This window comes from Octopus bimaculoides, chromosome 13, assembly GCF_001194135.2.
Source record: "Octopus bimaculoides isolate UCB-OBI-ISO-001 chromosome 13, ASM119413v2, whole genome shotgun sequence".
NCBI lineage: Eukaryota > Metazoa > Mollusca > Cephalopoda > Octopoda > Octopodidae > Octopus > Octopus bimaculoides.
In genome coordinates this window covers 59,258,689-59,271,286 of record NC_068993.1, presented here as the reverse complement: position 1 = coordinate 59,271,286, position 12,598 = coordinate 59,258,689, and the positions used below count along the sequence as shown (strand labels likewise).

The 12,598-nt window shown below is 34.5% G+C and overlaps 1 protein-coding gene across 2 annotated transcripts in view; it reads right to left on the bottom strand.

Annotated features, from left to right (window-relative positions):
• LOC106874403 (uncharacterized protein DDB_G0275275) overlaps positions 1 to 12,598 on the bottom strand; it is a 95,266-nt gene that overhangs the window by 9,031 nt on the left and 73,637 nt on the right. Inside the window, exons 1-2 of one of the 2 annotated variants that reach the window (XM_014922130.2) lie at positions 12,381 to 12,490; positions 2,702 to 2,835 (exon numbers count right to left, since the gene is read on the bottom strand). The gene's annotated coding sequence lies outside the window, so the exon portion shown is untranslated. Of the gene's footprint in view, positions 1 to 2,701; positions 2,836 to 12,380; positions 12,491 to 12,598 lie in introns of those variants that run through there. The other variant, XM_014922129.2, reaches the window with a different exon arrangement.

The following is a 12,598-nucleotide window of genomic DNA, read 5'->3' as shown; positions in this document are numbered from 1 at the left end:
TATATGATATATATTTTTTTCCTTGCATTTTATGTCTTTTAATATGATGATGATAATTTCCTTTCGAAGAATATATTCATTGGTTGCGTTATATTTTATCGCTGAAATATTTCTCTTTAATTCATCTTGTCAAATAGAAAGTAATCTTTTGTAGACTGATGTAAGCCAGATTATCTGCAGGGAATCACTGAAGTTTATTTAGCAATGCAGAATCCTAGTTATAAATATTACCTTTAGACAGAATTTCTTTATTAATATGTTTTTGCTTTATTTACTTCCTGGATTTAATAGTTTTCCTATATTTTACCCTCCTTTAATCGTCTAAACGAACTTCAAAAGCCCTTAAAATCTAGAATGTTACAATATATCATTCGTCATCTCCCTCTTCTACAGCACTCCATCATTGTCTCTAACTTTCCCTCTTTCCTCCTTCTGACTCGTTTCCAATGATTTACCTCCATTTCTACCTTTCCCCTTACACCCCTCTCTAATTTCACATATCTTTATCTGCAACGAATCACATTACAAACACCTCTCTTTCTTTGACTGAATTCGATTCATATCTGAAACTACTCTTTGGTGTGTGACGTCAGCAAAGGAAATGTTATGAGTATCTTTATTACTTTACAAATTTGCTTTATTGTTTTGTTGCCAGTGTCTTGTTTATGTCGCGAAAATTTTCAGGGACCCAGTTATAAGTGCCTGATCTTGTAAAAAAAATTATTTGATTCATTGTCATTTTTTAATATCTTAAGTTCTGTTTATCTTATTTTAAACTCGTTTTCGTGTACAGAAAAGTCATTTTGACATATTATTTTGCATCCGAGTTATTTCCTTTCTTATTAACACTTTTTATTACTCTGCTAATTGAAGACACCATAATGAAAATTGCTAATAAAAGATGTAAACTAAAATAATGTCTAAAAGACAGGCTATTTTGTCTACTGCAGATATTGTGTTAGACGTTCCATTTTTCACACTTCATAAAATATTTCAGATGGGGAGAAAACATCTCCCTAGTAAAACTTGGTAGCAGTTCAGTTTTCTCGGAACTCTGAAGATACGTACGTTCACGCCAAAACGCATTGGTGATGATGATGACGGCGACGACGACGACAACAACAATAATAATAATAATCCTTTCTACTAAACTCATAAAACGACCCTAGTGCTTGACTGGTACTTAATTCATCGATCCTGAAAGGATGAAAGCAAAGTCGACCTCGTTGGAATTTGAACTCAGAACGTAAAGACGGGCGAAATACCGCTAAGCATTTTGTCTGGCGTCTTAACGATTCTGTCGGTTCGCCACCTTAACAACAATAGACTAATAAAGGCAGCAAGTATAGTGGTGGCAGAAAATATGGGATTTGAAGTTGTCTACTAAGCAATGGGAGTAAAGGGAACAGAAGAATGAACAATGAAACGCGGCGAAAGAGGAGGGTCCTTGGAATCATGAAAGGAATAGAGTGATCTGTCAGTGCTAGACAAAGAGGGAACGGAGAAGTGAAGATAATGCTAATTGTTGTTGGATCTTTGGGTACAGTATAAGAAGGCATCAAGAAATCGGATTAGAGTGGCCAGTCGAGCTGTTACAAATGGTTTGTCTCCTTGGCACGATCAGAAAAATCAGGAAAGTATTATAATGTTGAAAAGAACAGATACCATGAAAAAGGCAAGCTATAAGTAGCAAGCATACTACGCATGCAAAACTCCGGAGTTCCAATAAAACGTGTGTTTAAAAGAACAATAATGAATAATGATAATGATAATAATAACTAAAATTAATAAAAACACAGCATAAGTAGATTTATAGATAAAAGTGATGAGTATAATATTGAGATTTTTGAATAGGAATATCTGCTATTGTGGTAGCTTTGAAAGTAGTAAACAAAGGAAACGGTTAACAAAACAAGCCTCTTATCAGGGTACCTTTTCAAGATGAACAGAATATTGTTCTCTTGTAGAACAGCGACACTTTTGTGAATATATTGTGTATGGGAGAACAACTATTAATATCGCTTCTAATGAATGACAGATAAACTGGAATAAAGCTAAATGTATGCAACTGGCTGCACCTCCTGCCGCTCTTAGGCAATTGGCATCGATATCTGGTTAAGATATCTAGCAATTGAATATCGGCAGAACAACAACGGAATGCTGAATAACTTTAATAATAATAATAATAATAATAATAATAATAATAATAATAATGATGATGATGATGATGATGATGATGATGATGATGATGATGATGATGATAAGAACAACAACAACAACAACAACAACAATAATAATAATAATAATAATAATAATAATAATAATAATAATAATAATAATAATAACAACAACAGTAATGATGATGATGATGGCGCTGATACTGTTGCAGCTGATGGTGGTGGTGGTGATGGTGATTACAAAAATAATGAAGTTGATGATGAGGATAATGACAGACATGATACTCATGGTGATTTTTAATGTAGTCTCATTGCCAAAATTTAGGCGGGGGAGATGTATTTTCACTTAGTTCGAACCAGCCCTCCAGTACTCCGTAAAGAGGAAACGTAAAACCGGTCCTGATAGAGTTTGAACTCAAAACTGAAGATTGCACGGTATTATGTCAATTACTTGACTTGATTTCATCAAATACACAACAATAACAATAAAAACAACAATGGGAGTAGCAAGCTGTAACACTTACGAGTTGGTCGTTGTAACGTCAACACGTCTAAATATCCACTTGAAGGGAATATCAGGAAGATTGGGTGGGGGTGATTGGAATTTGCCAGGAGAACTCCTGGCTTCTCAAGCAGATGACTTGGATCGATGTTGACCCTGTGTAATAATAATAATAATAATAATAATAATAATAATAATAATATCAAAAATAATAATAATTTCTTTATTAACCACAAAGGGTTTACATTAAGAAAAACATTGTGGACAAAACAGGAGAAATAGAATGTGGGGTTACATGAGATTCGTGTAAAGACTAGCGTAGATAGTGGGGGTCAGTATGGGCGGTCGACTCCGGGCTGCACTTTTGGATCTGCTATAGGCAGTATGTATATTTTCTGGTTGGGAAGCAAGCTTCTTGCCACACAGTCACTCCTGCACTTATAGGAACATAATATTTCGTGCAGATGACGTAAGAGGTCCAACAGACATGAAATATTGGAGACCCAGAAATCATCGCAGCGGAAAAATTCAGGCCCAAATTGATTATCTAATATATGCGAATATATTCTACAAGCAAACAAGATAACAGAACTACAGATAAAAATTGTAATTCCTGTGATTTTTTTAATCACCAATTCACAGAAACACGGAATCTCTGAGATGTTATATGAAGCTCGAACAAAGCTTTAGTACACACTTCAGAGACAAATATGCCTCGGCTCTGTTTCAATAAGAGGCAGAGAAAGCAATCGAAACAGAATGAATTACGCAATAAACCATTCTAGGAACATCAATCAGGAAACGTCAGCATGTCTTATACAGCGGATATAAACACAATAGCAAACAATAATATGAAGACACAGTTAACAACTCAAACAGCAAGTTCTAAACAAAGGTGTTTAAACAAAGGTTTTTAAACTGTAAGAAACGCGTTCAAAACGTGTTTAAACAAAACTACTCCAGAAACAATTGCTAATTAGAATAAAGTATTATGAAAGACTTCGAAAGAAGGGAAGAAAATATGTCGTTGATAAAGTCAAAGATGGCGGAGAAAAGACTGACAAACCACTTGACTGATTGATAAGACGATCGGTCGAACAATTGATTTGTTAATCGGTTATTTAGTTAATTTCTTTACTGTAAATGATAAAGTAAAATATATCCAGTGTGTGTATTTTCATAGGCAAAATGATCCTATCAACATATAGTAATGGAGATAGTACTGAAAGAATAAATTCATTTATTTCATCTCTGTTGTAATAGGCATGGGTGTGTAATTAAGAAGCCTGCTTTGCAACCACATAGTTTTGAGTTCAATCCTATTGCGCGTTACCCTGGTAAAATGCCTTCAGCTATAGCTCCGGGTCAACCAATACCTTGTTAACGAATATGGTCGACGAAAACTGTGTGGAGCCCGTCGTGTATATATATATATATATATATATATATATAAAACAAATAATAAATGAGTATATGCATGTGTGTGTGTGTACGTGTGCACGGGTGTTTCTTTATGTTTGCCTTTATCCACCACTGCTTAACAGTCGGTGTTAGCCTGTTTACATTTCCGTAAAATGCAACCGAATGAATAAGTGCTGGACTTTTAAGAAATAACTTCTGGGGTCAATTTATTCAACAAAACCCTTCAAGGATGGCTTTGATCATCATAGGTCTCTTGGTTCAAAGACTATTTAGAGTTAACAAAACAACAACGACGACGACGAGGAGGAGGAGGAGGAAGAGGAGGAGGAATGAAACTAGTTAGAACAGTAAAGAATATAAATATTTATCAATATAATGTAGAAGAGATAAAAGACAGAAATACAGGAGAATGGAAGTCAAAGAAATGAATGTGAGATTAAAAGAAGACGTGTCCATAAAGACGTAGCGTATTAAACTACCTGAAGAAACGATAATAATTCTTTAATTATAATGAACTATTTGAAAGAAATGAAAGAAACCTCTGAATATTTTATACGAGATTAAACAAACAGATAAAGAGAATGAAAATAAAATTATCAAAAAAAGCCAGAAATAGTGAAATATTGATTTCTAATAAAGGCACACCATTATAAATTTTAATCGGTGGGGGCGAATAGTCGGTTAAATATACCACTCGCTTTTAAGTAGTTGTTTATTTTGTTACCCCAGGAGGAATAAAAAGCAAAGCTATTCTCCTCAGTTATTTGTAAGATTTAAGCTTAGAATTTAAAACGTGCTCTACCGATTCTGGTTATCTGTTTTTTTCCAGAAATAGAAAGGTGTTACCTTTCACCTTCTGTTTATGTCCATGCTGGCGCATTGCTTTAAAGGGTTTAGCCAAACAAATAGCCCCCAGTACTTATTTTTTAAAAATACTGGCACTTATTTTATCGGTATTGACTGTGGCCATGCTGGAGCACCACCTTTAGTCGAGCAAATCGACCCCAGGACTTATTCTTTGTAAGCCTAGTACTTATTCTATCGGTCTCTTTTGCCGAACGGGGACGTAAACACACAGCATCGGTTGTCAATCGATGTTGGAGGGACAAACACAGACACACACACACACACACACATACATATATATATATATATATATATATATATACGAAGGGCTTCTTTCAGTTTCCATCTCCCAAATCCACTCACAAGGCTTTGGTCGGCCCGAGGCTATAGTAGAAGACACTTGCCCAAGGTGTCACGCAGTGGGACTGAACCCGGAACCATGTGGTTCGTAAGCAAGCTACTTACCACACAGCCACTCCTACGCCTTTGTAAATAAATCTGCAACTGAGAGGTAATAAATCTGCGCTTAAAACTGTAGGTAAAGGGTGACAACTAACTGAAAGGCCCTACTATAAATATTTCTATAGATTGGGTGGAAGACATAACCTTGTCACCTGAGGAGTATGTATAACTTATAACATATCAGTCGCACATCAAAATAAATACACAAGAAATATAACAGGAAAACAGAATTAAAACCAACAACGTTAAGATAGATAAATATCTAAAAATCTAAATCTAGGAAGCTGAACAAAACAAACTCACAAGCGTGTGTGAGTGTGTTACGTACACAAAATCAGACATATAAACACTTTGGAATAAATAAAACTGGCGATGTAGAGCAGAGAGAAAAGAAGAAACTAATTAAAACAGAATACTAGAGGCGTATCAGATTATTATGGTAGATACAAGCAAAGGTAGAGCAAAAGAAATAGATTGAAATGCACGAGATCTTTTGGTAATTAGTTAATAGAAAATATAAAGAAATATATTAGGTATCAGAAATAGAGCTGAAAACAAATAAACGGATGGTTCTGGATGTAGTGGTGGTGGTGGTAGTGAATGGTGAAACTCTACCCATTGTATGTCTATGCAAATATATGCCTGAAACTATGTACGTGAGTGTGACTTCGTGTGTATATATATGTATGTGTGTGTGCGTGTGTATACACACACATAGAAATGTGCGTGTGAGTGAGTATATGTATACATATATACATGTGTGTTTATGTGTGTATGTAAATGTATGTGTATGTTATGTGTGTATAGGGGGAGGGATACAAAGTCGTAAATAAATTTACATGTGTACGTTTGATAAATATACATTTAGTTTCACTGTGCAAATAGATCGCCTGGTTAACTTTCTCTCTCTCTCTCTCTCTCTCTCTCTCTCTCTCTCTCTATATATATATATATATATATATATATATATATACATATTATACACACAGTGTAAACAGGTTTCAAGAATTAGTTCTGTGATTCTCCAGTCTTGTTTCTCTGTGATCGTGGTAACTATGGCGACCAGTAGCAAGACATTTTGACTAAATGAAAACATAACTTTCTCTTTCAGATTATAAAGGAACAGAACGGGTTCTGAATAATATCGATATCGATGATGATTCGTTCTAATATTGACATTGGGCGAAAAATTTGAAGGAAGATAAAATCGATCTCAGTTAATTTCGTCGATAGCCAGAAAACCAGAAACTGAGAGCATCGATTATCAATTGCTTCCGATTTAGGCACAAAGCCAGCAATTCCTAGAGGCAGGTGTAAATCGATATTACCGAATCCACTATTTAAATGGTGTTTTATTTCATCTACCTCGAAAGGATGAAAGACAAAGTTGATCTCGATGGGATCCGAACTCGGATCGTAAAGAGCTAGATGTAATGACTCTAAACATTCTATTCGACGCTCTAACGAATCTTGCCGTGTTAGAAATGCTTCTAATTTAGGTGCACGGTCAGAGATTTTAAGGGGAGCGTGACACTACCTGACTTCCTTTACTTCAAACTTAACTGGGGTTTTATTTTACCAAATCCGAAGGGACGAAAGGCGAAGTTGCTATCGATGGGATTTTTATTCAGAACGTAAAGAACCGACACAATCTCAGCGAAGATAATAATGGATTCTTCATTGACATAAAAACCACGAATATGTTTGGGAAAATGAATTTAATCAACCACCTCCCTCCTAATTTATTTCTCTATTTTAACAGCCACGCAAGAATGAAAGGCAAAGTTGACTCCAGTAGTGTTTGAACTCAGAGCGTAAAATGGGGGTGACAAAATTCAATAACACATTTTGTTCAGTGTTCTCATGATTCTACCACTCCACCATTTTTTAATCGTTTCATACATAGATAGATACGGGCAAAGAGTCAAAACAAATGCTGCAAAGCTTTTTTATGAGACGCTCTTACGACAAGACTCTGGTAATCCACCACTTGTAAAAATAAAGAGACCGGTTCAAGTTGATTTGAACTCAAAACGTAAAGAAAAAAGAAAAAGAATAGGAAAATTACTACAAAAGTGTTCTGTTTGACACCGTATCGATTCTACCAATTCATCACTCAACTATACTATTGATTTAAAATACTATCCGATAATAATAATAATAATAATAATAATAATAATAATAATAATAATAATAATAATAATAATAATAATAATAATAATAATAATAATAATAATAATAATAATAATAATAATAATAATAATAATAATAATGTCTTCATTATTTATTTATAATAATAAAGTATTAATATATATTATGTAATGCAATTATTGCAAAACAATTATTCAAGGTTATCAGTAATTATTGGATATTAGTGATAGGGCGTGTTATTATTAGCTTGTCATTGAAGATGGTATAATATAGTTCATTGATCTTTCTCCGTCTCTTTCACATTCATACAAATACACTAACACGCATATATCTAAGTATATGCGTTTATTCTCTGGAGACACACTACGCACATACACATATTAAATTGCTGAGACAATACTTATAATCCACTATTATTAAGGCGTAAAGTGTTTAGTAAAATCTATAGTTATACACTGAAGTACAATACAGCATTGGAACAAGACACGATGTACCATTAATTTATGAATCGAGCTGGAGCCAAGGATGCGTAATTGTAAGCAAATCCGGCTACCCGATTTACTTAAGCTTTAGTTAATATGGATTTATAAGCGGTGGTCCCGTGGGTGGGTAGTTAAGTATATTGTACATAGCAACAAGGTCCTTACATCTATCACATACAATGTTGACTAAAATCTATACACTGTGAATGTACCACAGTAATGTATTAATCTAGTTTTCAAAAATGCGTTGTAATATGCAAATCAGTTTATTCGCTTTACTAAAGTTCTTTGTAACAGTGGATTTATTCAATGACTAATGAAATCATAGCATAGGATTGAAACTAGATCGGATGATCCTTTTTCTTCAGTTCACAAAGAGGCTGTATATTAAGACAGTGTATTTATACCTCTCTTTATATATACATTGTTGGTTAGAATTGATACAAATATTCCGTAGTACATACTAAATTTCTATAGATTTAAATACATATTTCTGTATTACATCCGAAAAATACTCAAACACATTACACATATGCATACACAGACATACGGACATTCATAATATCACTTATCTATTTTAGTTAGCTGTAAACAGCTGGCTAAAACCTATAGATTTACTCTGTTGTACATTTATACACACATTTCTGTATCTGTATTACATTCGAGAAGTACTTAACACACACACACACACACACACACACACACACACGCACACACACACACACACACACACACATATATATATATATATATATATATACATCCATTAATACGTGCATACATACACGCACGTTCATACACACATACACAGACTCACCAACCATTAATCTACAGATATACCCCATAATACCTAATAGCATTTACAGATTTAAAGCACACACACACACACACACAGACACACACACACATGTTATCTATCTTCATCTTCATTTATTGATTTTTGCTATTTAATCAGCTTTAATCAAATTGTAGTGTTTCTTTTTTTAAATTTTTCGTGTATATATTGTATACACACTCATACATTTACAGTTAGGCACACGCGCATTAATGATAATAACCTCATCGTGTGTAAAATAAAAATGTACATACATTCATTCTATATTGTTAATGTTAGAAAAAAGGTGTAAAGTTGTCACCTGACGGACCGTTTCACGGTTTGTCGATCGTACTATATATAGAGAGATTGTGTATGCATTTTCTCTTCTTGACTGGAGATTTAGAGTTCAATCGGTTAACCACCAGCTCAAGCACACGGTTGTAAGAAAAGACTGCATTTTTTTTTTTAGGAAAGGATTCTTGCTCTTTTCGAAACCTTAATAGTTCTCGGGGATATTCAGTGTGATAAGGCTGACCCGTTGAATTATAGGCACAAGAGAAATAGGAAAGTTGTGGTGAAAGAGTACAGTAGGGTTCGCCACCATCCCCTGCCGGAGCCTCGTGGAGCTTTAGGTGTTTTCGCTCAATAAACACTCACAACGTCCGGTCTGGGAATCGAAACCGCGATCCTGTGATCGCGAGTCCGCTGCCCTAACCACTGGGCCATTGCGCCTCCACTCCAACCTCTCACACATAATAAAAACCTATATATGCTCTATTTATTTACTCACACACGTGCTCGTGAATATAATTAACCATAACACTGAAATATTGCATTAAACTAACATTCCACTGAACGAAGGAGAGAGAGTCTCTACGTGGTCATTCGATCTGCTAAAAATAATAGCCAAATGTAACCAATACTTATAGCTGTACATTGTTTCGTCAACTGTGTGACAGATGTAAAATTTTCTAACTCCGAAAAGTACAGACAACCTCTGCGAAGCTGTCCTGCCTTATGTTATAAATATATTTGAATATTGATTCTTAGCCTAAAATGATATTAAACAGATTGTAGGTGTAAATTTAATTATGGCTTGCAGGTCTGAAAGGAATATGAATCACATGCGTAATGGAAGGATAAAATGACTAAATGAAAGCAGTATTCATTGGCATTACTGCTCTAAACTGGATACAGTCTTGAATGAAGAAATTCGGAGATCAAATTACTGCTGTTAATGATTGGCCACGTGACAACCCCGGAAGTGCAGAATTAGGATTAAAGGCTTTCAAAGCAGGACTATCACATAGCTTTGGAGATGTTAATGCTCACATTTATCTAATGTGTTCTATCATATTTGTAACGCTAATGTTGACGAAAGGACTTTGATAAATAAACCTAGGTGATTGGTCGAATGATTTATTAAACAAACGATTAGTTAATTGGCTGACAGTTAACGAATTAATTGTCTTATACTCCTTTCTACTATAGGCGCAAGGCCTGAAATTTGGGGGGAAGGGTAACTGGTACTTATTTCATCGACCCCAAAAGGATGGAAAGCAAAAGTCGACCTCAGCAGAATTTGAACCCAGAACATAAGGACGGACGAAATGCCGTTAAGCATTCCGCCCGGCGTGCTAACGATTCTGCCAGCTCGTCGCCTTAACGAATTGATTAATAATAATAAAAGAGATGAAGTGAAACCGGAGTACATTTTTTATTATTGGCATAATGAACCTCTCGAGAAACACCAAAATTTGTTTCAACACACGAGTTCATATAAAGAATCTTGCAAAACTAAACACAAAAATGAAATATTTTAAATCCTAGCCAAACTTGGGTGTGATTTGAAGTCTATACTGAGATCGAGTATGTGGATAAAGGTTAGTGTTCATAGACTGGATCTTGGAAATGAGAAATATCAGCCGTTCAGAGACCCGTTATGCAAGTTTCCAAACAGTAAGCTCTGCTAAAATGGTGTTAAGCAGGGCGACGAATTAAGCCTGTTGTCCAACAACATGAACGTTCTTTCAAACAGGCTTCTACACAATTTACGTCCACTTAACTTCACTTACAAAGGCATCGGTTAAAGCAAAGCTATACCTAAGTTTCTGACACGTATCCATGTGGAATTGAGCCGGATTCGAACCGGAAAGCAATTAGTGGCGAAGTGTTCTTCTAAACCACACAGCTATGGATGACATCCAGATAACCGTACTAAAAGTAGGATAGATAAGAAGTCTGTTCAAATCAATTGTATATATGAGACGGCTTAAATTAAGATAGAATGAATGGTCTCAGTTTGCTATATAGTACTGGACTAAGTTAAAAATAGAATTAAGAATAAATGATAATGCAAGTCACGATTGAGAGAGACTACGGCCAGTACCGAAGACAAACTAATAGCATAAAGTCACCGAGACAGTGGTCTATGCTAGTATAACCGAAAATATATGAAATATGCATTGATGTCTGATGCAAGCCACTAACAATAGAACCTAAAATGAACAGTGAAGACTAAAAGGTTTTCTTTCTAAATTTTATTATTATTATTATTATTATTATTATTATTATTATTATTATTATTATTTTATACAGATAACAGCCGTCGAAATACCATCAGTACAGCAGGTATATATATTTTTTTCAGTGAGATAGATAGAGAGAAGAGAAGAACTGTAGGAGAAGATTGTCGATAGATTTGTCAAGTTTTCCACCTAGATAAATCTATAGAATCCGCAGTTATCGATCGATAAACCGAAGCATTACCTTTACGAAAAATTCGCCGAACACATTTGCGGTGAATTGCTGTCTAGTTGGTTTGTATTAATTTTTGGCAACTTCCTAGCCGTTTCTGTACAAAACAAGATACTATTATACTGATGCTAACACATTCCGTGTTGAAGTAGATTGAATTAGAGAGAAAGAGAGTGAAAGAGGACGGTTGATAGGTGAAGAATGGAAGGGCTGGAGAGGGCGGACTATAAATAGAACACCCATCAAGATTTCAGCTCACAAACATTTTCTCTGAATGGAGGAGGTATCGATAGCGGATTTCTATACACACGCAAACTCAATACACGTACACAAAAAGAAAACTGTAACCACACAGAAAGTAGACCATTACTGTTCAGGTACACACAACTACACGTGCATATACCATGTCATACTCACACCTTTTCGTTATGTACATATATGTATGTATGTGTGTGTGTGTATATATGTATGTATGTATGTATGTATGTATGTATATGTATGTATATTTGTATGTATACATACATACATATATATATATATGTGTGTCTTCCTCTATTGCTCATTGCTAATATTTATAATTAAATGAATATATACATAATATCCATATAATATTTTCTCTATTATTTATATAAAAAAATGCAAATAAATAGTTATCTATGTATATGCATACAAATGTATTTATTACGCTTTTCACCGCTACACACACACACACACACACACACACACACACACACACATTTGATAGAAAGTTAAGTTTCACTTACATCACTCCGAGTTTCGCTCTAGTGGTTAACTCCTGACAACAGACTCCATTAAAATTCCAAATTCAATTCAATGTTTATTCAGCAAATTGAGTAAATTTCCTCCATGTTTCTACGCAGTAACATGCATTCATTCACATCTATCTATCTATCTATCTATCTATCTATCTATCTATCTATCTATCTGTATATATATATATATATATATATATATATACAGA